At 34.6% G+C, this 13742-nt stretch overlaps 1 pseudogene; it reads right to left on the bottom strand.

Moving 5' to 3' along the window:
• Nucleotides 1–7780: 7780 nt before the first annotated feature.
• Nucleotides 7781–10859, bottom strand: LOC113299940 (annotated as a pseudogene).
• Nucleotides 10860–13742: the final 2883 nt, after the last annotated feature.

Genomic DNA, 13742 nt, shown 5'->3' on the forward strand with positions numbered 1-13742 from the left:
TCACTCTCTCTTTCTTTTCTTTTTTTTTTATTATTTTTTTTTAGCGAAGTAAGCTTAAATGTTATTAATATAAGAGTTTTTTTTAATGAAAATTAATATAAGAGTTTAACATCATAGTTACGTGCCCAAATAGGCTATAATCTTGAGGACTATACCTAGTGTTCACATTGTTGGTATTCATAGAATTCATATTTCTCACTGTTTTGCTCGAACTCGCTTTCTCATAAACAGAATTTTTGAAAAATCCCCTTTTTGTGCCATTCTTTGTAACATTTCTGGCCACGCCTTCCTTCAATCCTCTACCAGATAGATTATGTGTATCTCTTCCACCCCCACAAACTCTGTTGACATTATCGAGAGCTCCATAATCAGAACCATCCATACCCTCCCCGCTGGAACCAGTTTCACTAACCATGTCTTCTCTTCTATAATTATTAGTGTTGTCTTCATCTTCTAGTGAGAAATCAGATGCAAAACTTGTTTTATCTCTAGACAGAGTCATTCTATCTATTGTTTCAAGCCAGTTTTTCATATTCTCTTCTCTTTATCATACCAGGACCAGTCTTCCCAAAAAAACAACCTAAGTCTAAACATTCCCATAAGAACAGCATTAACTTCAAGAGTATTACATAAATTAACTTCAAAAGATTTAAAACTTTCATAATAAATACTGAATTCCTTATCTAAGAGGTAGTTATTCAAATCCACTTTTCATTCCAACTGAGTAGAGTCACCAGAGGACTCTTTGACCTGCCAAGACACTGCGACATTTTTACATTTTAACACAGACAACCACAACATCACAGATATCAAGGTCTTCTTCATGTCTTTGTTTTCTACTCCTTTTGGTGCACTGATGCACCTAGGTCCACTGAATTTTCCTGCGTGATATGTTGCAAACATAATTATGTAATCATTAGTGTCATTCTTGCTGTTGAACACAATCAAATAAGCTTTTTCTTGTTTTGTGTCTTCAAACCCTGTCTTCTTAGGAATCTCCAACTTCTTTACTTCCAAAATATGAGTCATTATTTGAAAGGTTGTGTACTTGTAGTTTGGTTAATTTGCTGCCATTAAACACAGTTTCACACCTGGTTTTCCAAACAAACCACATAATAATAGCACAAATGTTCTCCCAGCTAACATCAGCATGATTGAATTTTTTGTTGTTTTGAAACCAGGTTCTAATCCAGTTATGCAAGTTATTACTCTTAGTTTTCATAGTCTTAGTTGTAAAATGCAAATGATTTCACACATTTTTAACAAATATACAGTTCATAAATAAGTGATCTAAATTTTCAACTGATTTATTATAGAGTAAACAAGTGGTGTTTATTTATGGTAGAAGTTTTGAGATTCTTTCCCCCACTGGGAGAATATCATGCAAACATTTCCACAAAAAGACTTTAATTGTAGGAATCAAATTCATATTCCACATTCTTTTCCAAGTACTTGACCTAACACCAGCAGTACTAGAAGACTGATTAGAATCCACACTAAGCTGTTTATACAAAGATTTAACTGAAAATTCTCCACCAGAAGTCAGACTCCACCGGAGTCTATCCTTTTTGTTGACATTAATTTTAATCTGCAAGATTTTCTGTATCGTTTCATCACCAAAACACATTTTGAGTTTGCTTAAATCCCAGTCAGTAGACTCTTCATTGAAGAGATCACATACTTTAGCTAAACCTTGAACCCCAAAAGATTGTAAGGTTTGAACTGTGTTATAAATACCTGGGATACACTTATGGATTAGGATATCAATATCATTCCCATTGTTGACCTCCCAGTAACTGTACTTTCTCAGATGTTGAAAGCTTTTCGCTATCCCTTTCCATAACCAAGAAGCAGTCACTTTAATTTTAAAATTCTTGTCGAGAATATCACCATTTGGAAGATACTTAAGTTTAAATGTTATAGCCCACAGAAACTCAGGGTAGGACACCAGTGTCCACCCTAATCTAGTTATCATAGCTTCATTCATTATTTTGATGTTTCTAAATCCTAAGCCCCCTTCTAATTTGGTTTTACAAACAGGCTGCCAACCTTTCAAATACAAACCTTTAGATTTTCTAGTTTTTTTACCCCAGAAAAAATCACGTTTAAGAGCAGAAATATTTTTAAGAGTATATTTTGGAATCCGAAAGCAATTCATTTAGTAATTAGGAATAGTTTCAATCACTGTTTTGGATAAAACTCCTCTTCCAGCACCCAACAGATTTATACATTTCCAACCTTTCAATCTACTTGCTATTTTTTCCACTATTGGTTCAAAACAAACAATTTTAGAAGTATTATTAAATAAAGGGGAACCAAGATATCTATCATCCATCTTTATTTTTTGAACTTTAAGAATTTTTATCATTATCCTCTGGAACTTGTTTTGAACTTTACTATTAAAAAATATCCTAGACTTTTGAAAATTTATTAGTTTTCGTGAACCTTCACAAAATTTAGTAAAGATATTTAGAATGTTTTTTCTCTCAGCCAAGTCAGCATTGGCAAAGATCAGGCAATCATCTGCAAACAACAGATGATTGATAGGAGGAGTGTTCTTGGTAATCTTAATACCATGAATAAGACCATTTTGCTGAGCTAGCATCAAGTAACGGGAAAGAGCTTCCATACACAAAATGAACATGTAATGAGATAGCGGATCTCCTTGCATTATTCCTCTGGTAGGGAAGAAAATTTTACCAGGGGAACCATTTAGAAGCACCGCAGAACTAGAAGTTTCAATAAACTGTTTTATTAGATTGCACCATTCATTTCCAAAACCCATTTTTTTAAAAACAACTAATAATAAATTCCATCCAACCCTATCGAAAGCTTTAGACATATCTATCTTAATCCCCATGTACCCTTTTTTCTTTTTCATAGTATGAATAAGCTCGTGCGCAATCACTATATTATCATAAATTTGTCTATTGGGAACATAAACGGACTGGAAAGGAGAGATAAGTTTATCTAGCAAGGGTTTCATACGATTAGCAAGTAATTTTGAAATTATTTTATATGTCGTATTACACAAACTTATAGGTCTGAAGTGAGAAGCGTCATCTGAAAATTTGGTTTTAGGGATAAGAGATATAAAGCTATTGTTTAATTCCTTGAGAAGAAAACCACGGGAGAAGAATCTTTGAACCATATTTACTATATCTAATGACACTAAATCCCAGTTTTTTTGGAAAAAACACGCAGGAAACCCATTTGGTCCTGGTGAGGAGTTAGGCGCCATGTTGAACACAACATTCCTAATTTCATCATAACCTGGAATTTCCATAGGGCTACAATTGTCCTCAGCAGAGAGCAAGCAAGGTATATTAGAGATTAAATCATCATCAACAACAGGGTTAGAAGTAGAGGCCATATTAGAGAAGTGCTTATAAAGCACTTCATTAATTTTTACTCTACCTTCCACCCATACATTTTCTCATATTTTAGAGCACAAATAGTATTACGGATAGTCCTGGTTCTAACTAGACCATGAAAATAACCTTAATTTATATCTCCTAAGTTCAACATTTTGTCTCCACTTTTAATTTTCAAGAAAGACTCATTTAAAGTATACCAATTTTCAACCTCAGGGCTAAGATTTTTTCAAAATATTAGACTTATTAGGAAGATCCTTGTTCTTACTAGCACATTCCAAATCGTTTTTGGGTTGTCTAAGTTTCAAATTAATGTTACCAAACTTGGTTTTATTCCACAGACTTATGTTTTTCTTAGCATCACAAAGTTTTTTAACTACTTTGAAAGCTGGAGAAACATCATGATGAGTTAGCCAAGAATCATTTATGACATCAATACAAGATTCATTTTCTAACCAAGTACCAAAATATTTAAACGGCTTAGCCTTATCATTCATAACCTGCTTAGTACTTAGAATAACTGGACTGTGATCAGAAGCCATTGCACTAAGATGAAAATTTTTAGCATCCGGAAATAATTCCAACCAATATTTATTAGCTAATCCCCTATCAAGTCTTTTCTCAATTAACTTAGCATCATTTCTATGATTCGACCAAGTAAACGGATAACCATAAAACCCCACATCAACTAGTCTTGCCTGATTCACCGCTTCTACTGATTTCTCTATTTCTAATCTTTTTATTCTACTAGCTCCCCTAGACTCTTTCTTATGCAAAGTGATATTTAGATCTCCAATTACCAACCAAGGGAGGGTAGTAATTATAGACATCTAAGTTAAGATGTCCCAAGTAATTTTCTTGTCGTTAGGGTTTCCATAAAGACAGCTAAGTAACCGATCCTTTCTAGTAAACCGATCAGTAATACAAACATTGATGTAGAAACTTGACACCTGAAGAACGTCTAATTTCGCTGTGTCCAACCTAGTTAAGGAAACTCCTCCTTATTTACCTACCGGATCCATAATATGCATATTCTCGTATCTGATTGATCTGAATAAACTTTCTACTTTAGGTCTGAGTTGTTTATAACATCTGGTTGAACAAACTTGACTAAAAATTTAAAATGATCCCTTGTGTAAGTTTTCCCACACCCCTTTCATGCTTCCAAACTGAATACATTCCTTATACCTGACCTACTTATGCATATTTAACAATTCAATGTCAATCAAGTAAACATGTATCCCTGTATCCCTAAAATCATGCATAATCCCCTCTTTGTCATTCAGAATTCTATCAAAATCATGCTTCACATTCCAAGTTTCAACATATATCCAATAATTTAAACCATGATTGCACTTTGTAACATTGTTAACACCCATATTCTTGTTTTTGCATATGACAGTAACAAGGTTAAATTTAATCTGAGAGTATACCTGATTATTTGTATGATCAGAGAGCAGTATCTCGTTACTGATTCCAGCATATTGGTTCGGGCATGTACCAGTAGGTGTATCAATGATGTAGTCATTAAACACATCATATGGGTCATCATGGTGTTGAGCATGAGTACTAATCATATGAGGATTAGCCAGAATTATATTATTGGTAGCACCTTCTCTAGAGCAACACAAGGAAGGAGTAGGAAAAAACATTTTTAGAATAGAGTCACAGATAACAATATTAGAAATAGGAGTGGAAATAAAATCATTTTTGCAAAAAGTTTTTTTCTAATATTATCTCACCAGATATCTCAGACCTCTTATCCACCTTCGATTTCTTAGGATTTTCATCAACCACTGCTGCCTTCCTCTTGTACTTCCTCTTCTTTGTTTTAGGTTCCACCATATTGATAGAGAAGTCAAGAAGATTACCCGATTTTAATTGATACTCTTTAGCTTCATCAAGACGCTTGATCGCCTCCTCCAAGTCTACTGTTTGACCACCTTCCCTTATAACTAGAGTGCCCGTTGAAATACCATCTTTCGAAGTTGGAGTTACCATAACACCGACTGAAGTTTCACCCACTTTTGCTTTCCCTTTGATTCTATTCCTCTCCTGTGCCATTATTTCATCCCCCAATTCTTCTATTAACATCCGTTACAATTTGTTCAGCAACCAAATTTAGTTCCCCTGCATTTTGTTCCCCAACATAAATGTTACCTCTTACTCAACTACCAAACAATCCTCCTCCATACCTTCTATCGAACCCCTAGCCTCCTCGAGTACCATAGATGTGATTGTAGCTTTGCTTACACCATGCTTACTCATGTCAACATGACCACTATGCCCTACAAATTCCTCATCCATTAATACCTCAGTTCTACCTTCACTGCCAGTCGGAGTATCTTCCACAATTATTACCTGACCTTCGACACAAGGTTCTGCTCTATGATCCAAAACTATGGATAACTCACAAATTCTCCAAGGAATAGCATTATAATTAACTGAAAACCAATCTTCCTCTTCTTGAGACCTCACCAACACCCTCCTTGTTAGCGATCATGTGACATTAATCTTGATCAGCATTTTTATTGTTTCATGCTCTGAGGATAGACCCATTGGCTCAGCAAACCCACATAATTCACCAACTGCTGAAGCCATAAATCTGTAAGCTGCTGTAATTAAGAATTGTGTAGGTATTCTGCACATGAATACAATGAATAACTCATAGTCCATATTAATAGCAACACCAAATTGAAAACCTATCTCTGGAATTTCGATCAACACCACCAGATACCCATCCAACACCCATGGCCCATAATCTTTGATTCTCATAATATCAATTTCAGACCCAAACTTGTAAATATGAACATTTAACCTTGCTCTAAATTTCTTAATACCAACCTCTCTGGACATTAGCCAAGTATCTCTGACTAGTTTCTTCACTCTGCTTGTTGAGATAGTAAAAAGACAGCAGATTCTACCAAGAATACTCAAACTGTAATCTTCTTTTTCTTTTTCTAAAACCATATGCTTATCTAAGTAGACAATTGGTTCTATTGCACTTTCTAGGTTGAGATTATTCTTTATATTGACAGTTAAGGTTTCCACAATATCAGAAGAAGACTCGGAAATTTGATTGAGATTTTTTAAAGGATCGGAGCTAGAAGCCATAAGCAAGTAAGGAAAGTTGTGAGTTTTCTTAAGTTTTAACTGATATTTATACTTGAAAATTTTTGTAACCCAAACAACTATGATACCAACTATATTGAGACACAACCATTGGAATAAGATCAGGATTAGGTGAAATTTAGTTATGGCCTGGAAATCTATTATAGTATCTAAAGGCATGGTCTAACACTAAGAAAATCAAACCAGGGAATAAAGAAAAGAAAAGAAAAAAACAAAGCAACCAGTACCCAGGGAACCTAGTTGAGAACAGACAGAGAAGAAGGAAACCAGATATTGAAAATCAACATGACACACTAAAAGGAATAAAACCAAAGCAAGAGAAATAAGGAATCGAGAGAGACCAAGGCCAGAATACAGAGAAGGAAAGACAATCACCCAGATGATATCTTGAATGATACCTCACATCAACCTGAAAATCACACAACCAACCACTCTACCAAACCGGTAAGGCTAGAAATCACAAAGAGATGTATCCCTTAACTGTTCGAAATAGCACCTCTCCACCTCAACAACCAAGTAAACCAGAAACCCACTTCAAATCCCAGAGAAAATCCACAGATCCAACACTTCTAGCAGAAATTACGAAGAAATTCGACGCAGAAACCTAATTTTGACCCAAGTCAACGCCCTACCGAGAACTCTTCAGAAAAAAAAATAGTATTCCCTCCGTCTCTAAAAAATAGGCAGGTTTGTGTGTAAAAAAATATCTTTTAGAGACGGAGGTAGTATTTCGCGGAAGAGAGAAAAAAGTATTTTTAGGTATTTCCTAATTGCCCGTGGTCACTCTCACTTCATGCGTATACTTTTATCCAGTATCACTCATCCCCAAAACAGAGGTTTTAGAGGTCCAAAGTGCACCGTGCGCACACCTGACATCACATGGGGACACCAAGGCAAATAACAAAATACCCCAAAAGAATTCACTTTGCTTCCCAACTTTTTGTGTTTGTTTTGTTGGCTTCACATTGTTGTTAATTCTTTGGCAAGAAGAAAATACAGTTCGCATTTTTTGTTTCATAGTTGTCCTGGACCTACTTAAGCCGAATTTCCCCCCACAGTGGCAATTTAGACAAGGCACTACGCAGTTCCATTTAGATAGTGCGAGAATGGATTTGTCAATTCGGGAGATCAGAAACTGTCGAGGGACACAGACAGGAACTTTGATCTAGTCCCAGCACATTGTAGTGGAATAAAACTTTTTTGCTGACAGGAAAAATTTATGGATCGAGATTATAATAAGGTGGCATACAAGGTCTCTTAAGAGGACGCAAAGGTGCACAAATAAGCAAATGGAAGTATCTAAAGCAATTACAAATCAAAGAAGAAATCCCTAATTAAAGAGGTACTACTACCTCATGTTACAAATCATCCATTTACGATTAGACAAAATCAAAATGCCGCATAATTTACCATGAACCCTGTGTTAGGGACTGGCAGCATCATTGGCTCGACCATAACATAAGGATTAGTTTATCGGGTTAGGGGTCTTCAAATGGTATCAGAAACAAGAGTAATGCAGTTTTATGAATTGGGTTCATTTTTTTTTTTTAATCTCAAACTGTATTGAAACAGCTCCTTGATTCATCATTAGGAACTAAAACACCAGGACCTGGGACATCCTCATGTAGTTGTTTATCGGGTCTGGGTGAGATTTTCTATATTCACAGAATGCTCATTCTGTTTGCTTTAAAGTTTCCATGTGAGCTCCGAATAGCTCAGCCTTTGCACGCAGATTACGGGCATGCATGTCAATTGCCATATCTTTCTTCAGTAACTCTTTTTTCTGGCCCTATATCATGTTATACCGACGAACAAAATTTACAACTCAATCATCACCTGTATTAAGTAGCTAAAGCTGCTAAACAAAGACTTCTGGCAGAGGCCTGCGTTCTAAAAATGACTTGAACAGAACAAGTGACCTTTCTGGCTGTGAGAATGGAGCTTCATGTGAAGCTCCTCTAATCGTTGCAAACGATAAGATGTCCCCATACACTTGAGTCCATCCACCAACCTGAAGAAAAAGAAACAAAAAAAAAACAGCAAATTAGTTTGTTGTATGGCTGTTTGGTATTGCAACTAGTAAGATTGAGAGAGGAAAAGAAATTACCTGTTGACCTTCAAACCAAACTCTGTAAGGTGCAGTGACATCCAGTCCTAATTCCCTGGCAAGTCCATGGACAAGTGTCCGGCTTCCGGTTAATGGGATAACAGAATCTTGATCTCCACTGTACAAAAATAAGAAATGCAATTTGTGTTTACCACCAATTCTTCAAATCTCTACAAAATGAATGCACCAAGGAAGTTCAAGTCTAAAAATGAAGCATACCTGTAAACCAGAACAGGTATTCCTGCCTTGATAATAGAACCAACAATGGAGATTGTAGGTATCTCTAAATCAAGCAACTCGTAATCCAGTATGCTGCAAAATCATACAATGGTAGACAAAAACAGTCAACACCTCGGACAAAAAGATTTCGTAAAAATTATAAACATGCCATAAGCATAAGGTGAAGGAGATTCTTTACTTGCTCCAAACAGTCCATTTATTGACTCCTACGAGACGAGCATGGAATGCAAACTGAACATCTTTCCGGTTCAAATAATTCGTCGTTTCATCATCGAGGCAAACATCTATCTTCTTCGTAAGTGACTGTCGCATTAAATTTGAGCACAATTAGAGACTTGACAAACTTAAGAACGCATTAGCTCAGTTGGCTACTGTGCTGACTCTCAGATGACTAGCTCCTTTCGAAACTTAAGAACAGTAGATTCTACTCACTTGGGGAGTGATTACTTTGGATTGTGAGAGTATTGATGATATATAAACATCGAGCGTAACATCGTATTTGTCGACAAATCTACTTGTTTCTTTTGTTACTTGACTCATAACCCTTGAACAAACAGGTGAAACATAGCCTCTGTAGTACTCACTCACATATCACGAGTAGTTACAAGCTGAAGTGAAAAGATTGTATGTGGAATCAGATATTAGTCCATGAGACCAAATGAATTCCGCTCTTGAGTTGAAATCCGTAGTGAATTCTAAAACTGGGTTTCCCAACTGCAATTAAAACACACACACAATTCAGCTGGGAACAACAAAGAAGTCATCAACATTATCCCAATCAAATGCACACTAACTGGATTTCACTACTTACTGCAATTCCTTTGAGATTGAACAACTTGTCCTTCTTGTTGAATTGAATCATGAGTTCGGCTAGTTGCGGAATGTAATGGCCGGCATAGCTTTCTCCGGTAATGAACAAATCTCTATGCTTGTACTGTGGGAACTTGAGAAACCATCTTTGCAGAAACACAAGATTGTCTCTGGCTTCAACACCCCAAAAACAAAAATTGCAAAGTCAATTTCAAATTTTTAAGAACAACCCATTTCTAAGAACATGAAAAGGAGTTGAAATCACCTGTAATCTTATCACCAATGGTGGCAGTATCATCATCCTCTGAAGTAGTCTCAGTAGTATAAGAAAACCCAACTCCAACTGGTGTTTCCAAATATAACATGTTTGCTTCTGAAAATTGAGACAGAAAAGATTCAATCCAGACATGAAAAAGGGTTTCATAAAACTGAAAAAAGATTCAATCTTTATGCATCAAAAGAACAACAAGAAGAAAAAGTTGAATACCTTTGTTCCAACTATACTCATTTCTCACAAGCACATTTCCATTAGGTCTAAAAGGTCCATTCTCAGAGAATGCTCCAACTCCAAGAGAAGAACAACCAGGACCTTAAACAAAAAACAAAAACCAAAAGAAGAATCAGAATCAAAAATCAAAAAAGAGAAGAAACTTTTTGATCTTTATAAAAAGAGAGGAAAAAAAAAGAGCTTTTGTTTTTAAATTACCTCCATTTAACCAGAGAACTAATGGTTTAGAAGCTGGATTGAATTCTGCTTCAACAAAGTAATAAAACAATGCCCTTTGTTTCTTATCATCTAAAGTGACATAACCTGAATATTGCTGAAAGTTTACAGGAGGTTGACCTGGAAGTTGTATAATTCTGTCAAAGAATGATGGTGAAGAAATTACAATCTCCATTGAAATGAAGAATTGAAGAAGAATTACAACAGAAACAACCATTTTCACTGTTTTACATGAGAATGAAGAAGAATTCATTGTGTGGGGTGGTTTCAATTTAGAGAATTGGGGTGGGTTTCAATTGGAGTTGTAGAATGAACGAATGAGTGAAAGAGTGTGAAGCTAAATACTTAGAAGAATGTGGGAAATGAAAGACAAATTGGGGTCATGATGAGATTTTTTTTGGGAAAATTCAGTACTTATTACTAGAAATTTCAACTTTTGATTGTTGTTTAGCCATCTATTTATGCTGTTTGGTTGTTTGTTTTTACACTCAAAAAATTCAATTTCTTTTTGCATTTTCCTTTAACTAAATAAGAAGATGAAAAGAAAACAGTCTGTTATTAAAAGAAAGAAAGTGACTTTACAGTCGTGGTATAGCTTTTTCTCTTTTTCTTGAGTTTTTAAAGAAGATGATGAGGCCTGTTGTGCCGTGAGTATGGATAAACATCTAGATGGATGGAATTGATTATTTATGGTGTGAGCATATCTTAGAAAAATATTTTTAGGCTTGCAGTGAAGGACTTGCATGTCAGGAACAAATAACTTCTCTTTTTGGTTTCTTCAGAAGAATGGGGTTGTATTGGTTAGTGAAATTTGATTAGGTTTTGTGTACATACAAATCAAATTTTGTATGCTTACGAGGGATCTGGTTCGAGGATAACACATCAGAAATAGTTTTTTGACTTTTAAAAGTCGAAAAATCAGAAATTAGTTTGGTTGCAAATTTCAAAACCAATTCTAAAAATCGTAAAGTAAATTTTTTGTGAAGCAAAATAGTTTTCTGGATTTAACAAAAAAAAAAACGCGTTAACAAGTTTGTCTAATACATGTATAAGCACTATAAAATAATCTTTAAAGTTAATCGGCCAGTGGCGGCAGTTGCACTTACTTGCCCTAAGTTTCTTCTGTATTTAACTTCGGCAATCCTTATCTCTAAAACTGGTATTTAGATTCAAAACATTAACAAACAACTCAAATTTTGTTTTGAATTTTAACATAAAATGAGTCATGTCATATATGGAATGATAGTGAAATATCCATCCAATGGAAACCAGCGATACATTGTCTAATCAATTTTGGTTGTTATAGTTTTTGATGACAACATAAATCATTCTCTTTGGTAGCTTACAAAATTCTTTTCTTCTTTTATTTTTCACTTTTGTATACTTCTCTATTTTGACTTTATATAGCTTTATGCAGTCTTTATATATTTTGATGTCTTGTGGGCATTTTTTGAGTAGTAGTAGTAACTAGTAAGTCGACTCAGATAAGAAATTTATAGATACTATTCACTGCCATGTAAAATAAAAATTTAAAGTTACCGAGTAACAATATCATAGTTCGTTGTATCTGATGTCATCCAAGTATCAATAAGCCTATGTTATATTTGTTTCTACAAAATAAATACTACTCCCTCTGTTCCAAATTAATTGAGCTAACTGGTTTTAAATTTTGTCCCACAAATAATTGAGATATCTCACAAATTAAGGGATCTAAAACTAACCATATAATTGATTATTGTTATTATAAGAAATATGTATAATTTGATAGCAATGTTTGTATTCGTTAAGTAAGTATTTTAAAAATGGTTTTCAACCGTATAAAGTTTACGAAAAACAATGGTATAGTTTAAGATAAATCGTTTCTAAGTTTTACTAGTTATCATCCATAAGGTATAATTGTAAAAAATACTTAAACATACTCCCCTTTTCTCCTTGCCTTAATAATCGTGCAAACTACAAATAGCTCAATTAATTTGGGACAGAGGGAGTATTACATTTTTAGAAACTCTTATAATGCAGAAACGGTTAAATGAAAGAAAAAAAAAACACGATAATACCTCTTTTACAAAATTTTAAAGAGTATATTCTTTTTATATTGTTGATATTAACGGTACGGTATTGGCCGATGAACGGATTCCGATTAAAATTGATTGTTTAATTGATGAAACAATGACTTACATATCACTCTCTCATGATCCCAAGCTCTTTCTTGTATACGACTCCTTCTCTCTTGTTTCCGTATTTGATGCCTGAAATTTAGTCATTATTCTTCGTCTCTTTCTCCCAACGGTCTTATTTCACCAGTATTTCTTTCCCAAGTGCCGGAATTTTCATTACCGGAACCTATAAACACTCATCTGAGAAATGTTTTACATCATTGATTCTTTTTATTACTTTTTCTCTATATCAAGATGATAACCCACAAGCCAAATTCCAACAACAATCACAAATATCAAAGGAAATTCATGGAAATCACTGGTTACATAGATTACAATAACCATCACAGTCGCAACAATCATCACTGCTCTTGCAATTGTCCTTTGAATCCCAAAAATCACAAGGATACCACCAGTAGCAGCAACAACTCACGCGACCTTAATCAGTCGAGGAATTACCAAAACAACAAGAAATTGCTTACTCAGAATCACAACTCCAAAGGCAAGGACTCAAGCTACGCTATCAGAATCACTTTTTACAATAGCAGGAAAATCTTAGACAATCCCTACAACATCACTTTCAACTATATCAGCAACAACTATCAAACCCAAAACTTTCATACCTTCAATAAGCTAAACAAATTTAGAAAATAAATCTCAATCCATCGTCTCTCTCATGATATCACCATGTACCACCCAGACCTCTTCAGAAAAACCCCCAATGTCTTTCAAAACCTTGAGCAACCTTTCTCCCTCACCTCTCACCATACATACTTCTTAAATCATGCTCTATTGAACATTTATTTGGAATCAAATGCCACAACCTTTCTCAACCCTCACAATTATAACCACCATTTTAACCCAAAAATACCAAAACCCAATTTGAAACCTCCACCTAATATCTATTTAGAGTTACCTAATTTACCTTATAACAGAAGTGCTAGTAATTCTAATTTTCTAAGGGCTAAAGTTCTCAGGTATAATATTCCTTACCCAAATTTCCTCATTGTTCTTCTAAATTTTACAATTACCTTATTTCAACTTAAAAACCTAATTCGCATATTACTATCTAATCAAGGGTTCTAAATACAAATTATAATAAATAAAACCACCCAAATACATGTTTCTATCATATCCAAATATCATTTCATAATATTCACCAAAACATATTCCATAGGTCTTAAACTTCTAAAAACCAA

The sequence above is a fragment of the Papaver somniferum genome, chromosome 7, assembly GCF_003573695.1.
Source record: "Papaver somniferum cultivar HN1 chromosome 7, ASM357369v1, whole genome shotgun sequence".
NCBI classification, from domain to species: Eukaryota; Viridiplantae; Streptophyta; class Magnoliopsida; order Ranunculales; family Papaveraceae; genus Papaver; species Papaver somniferum.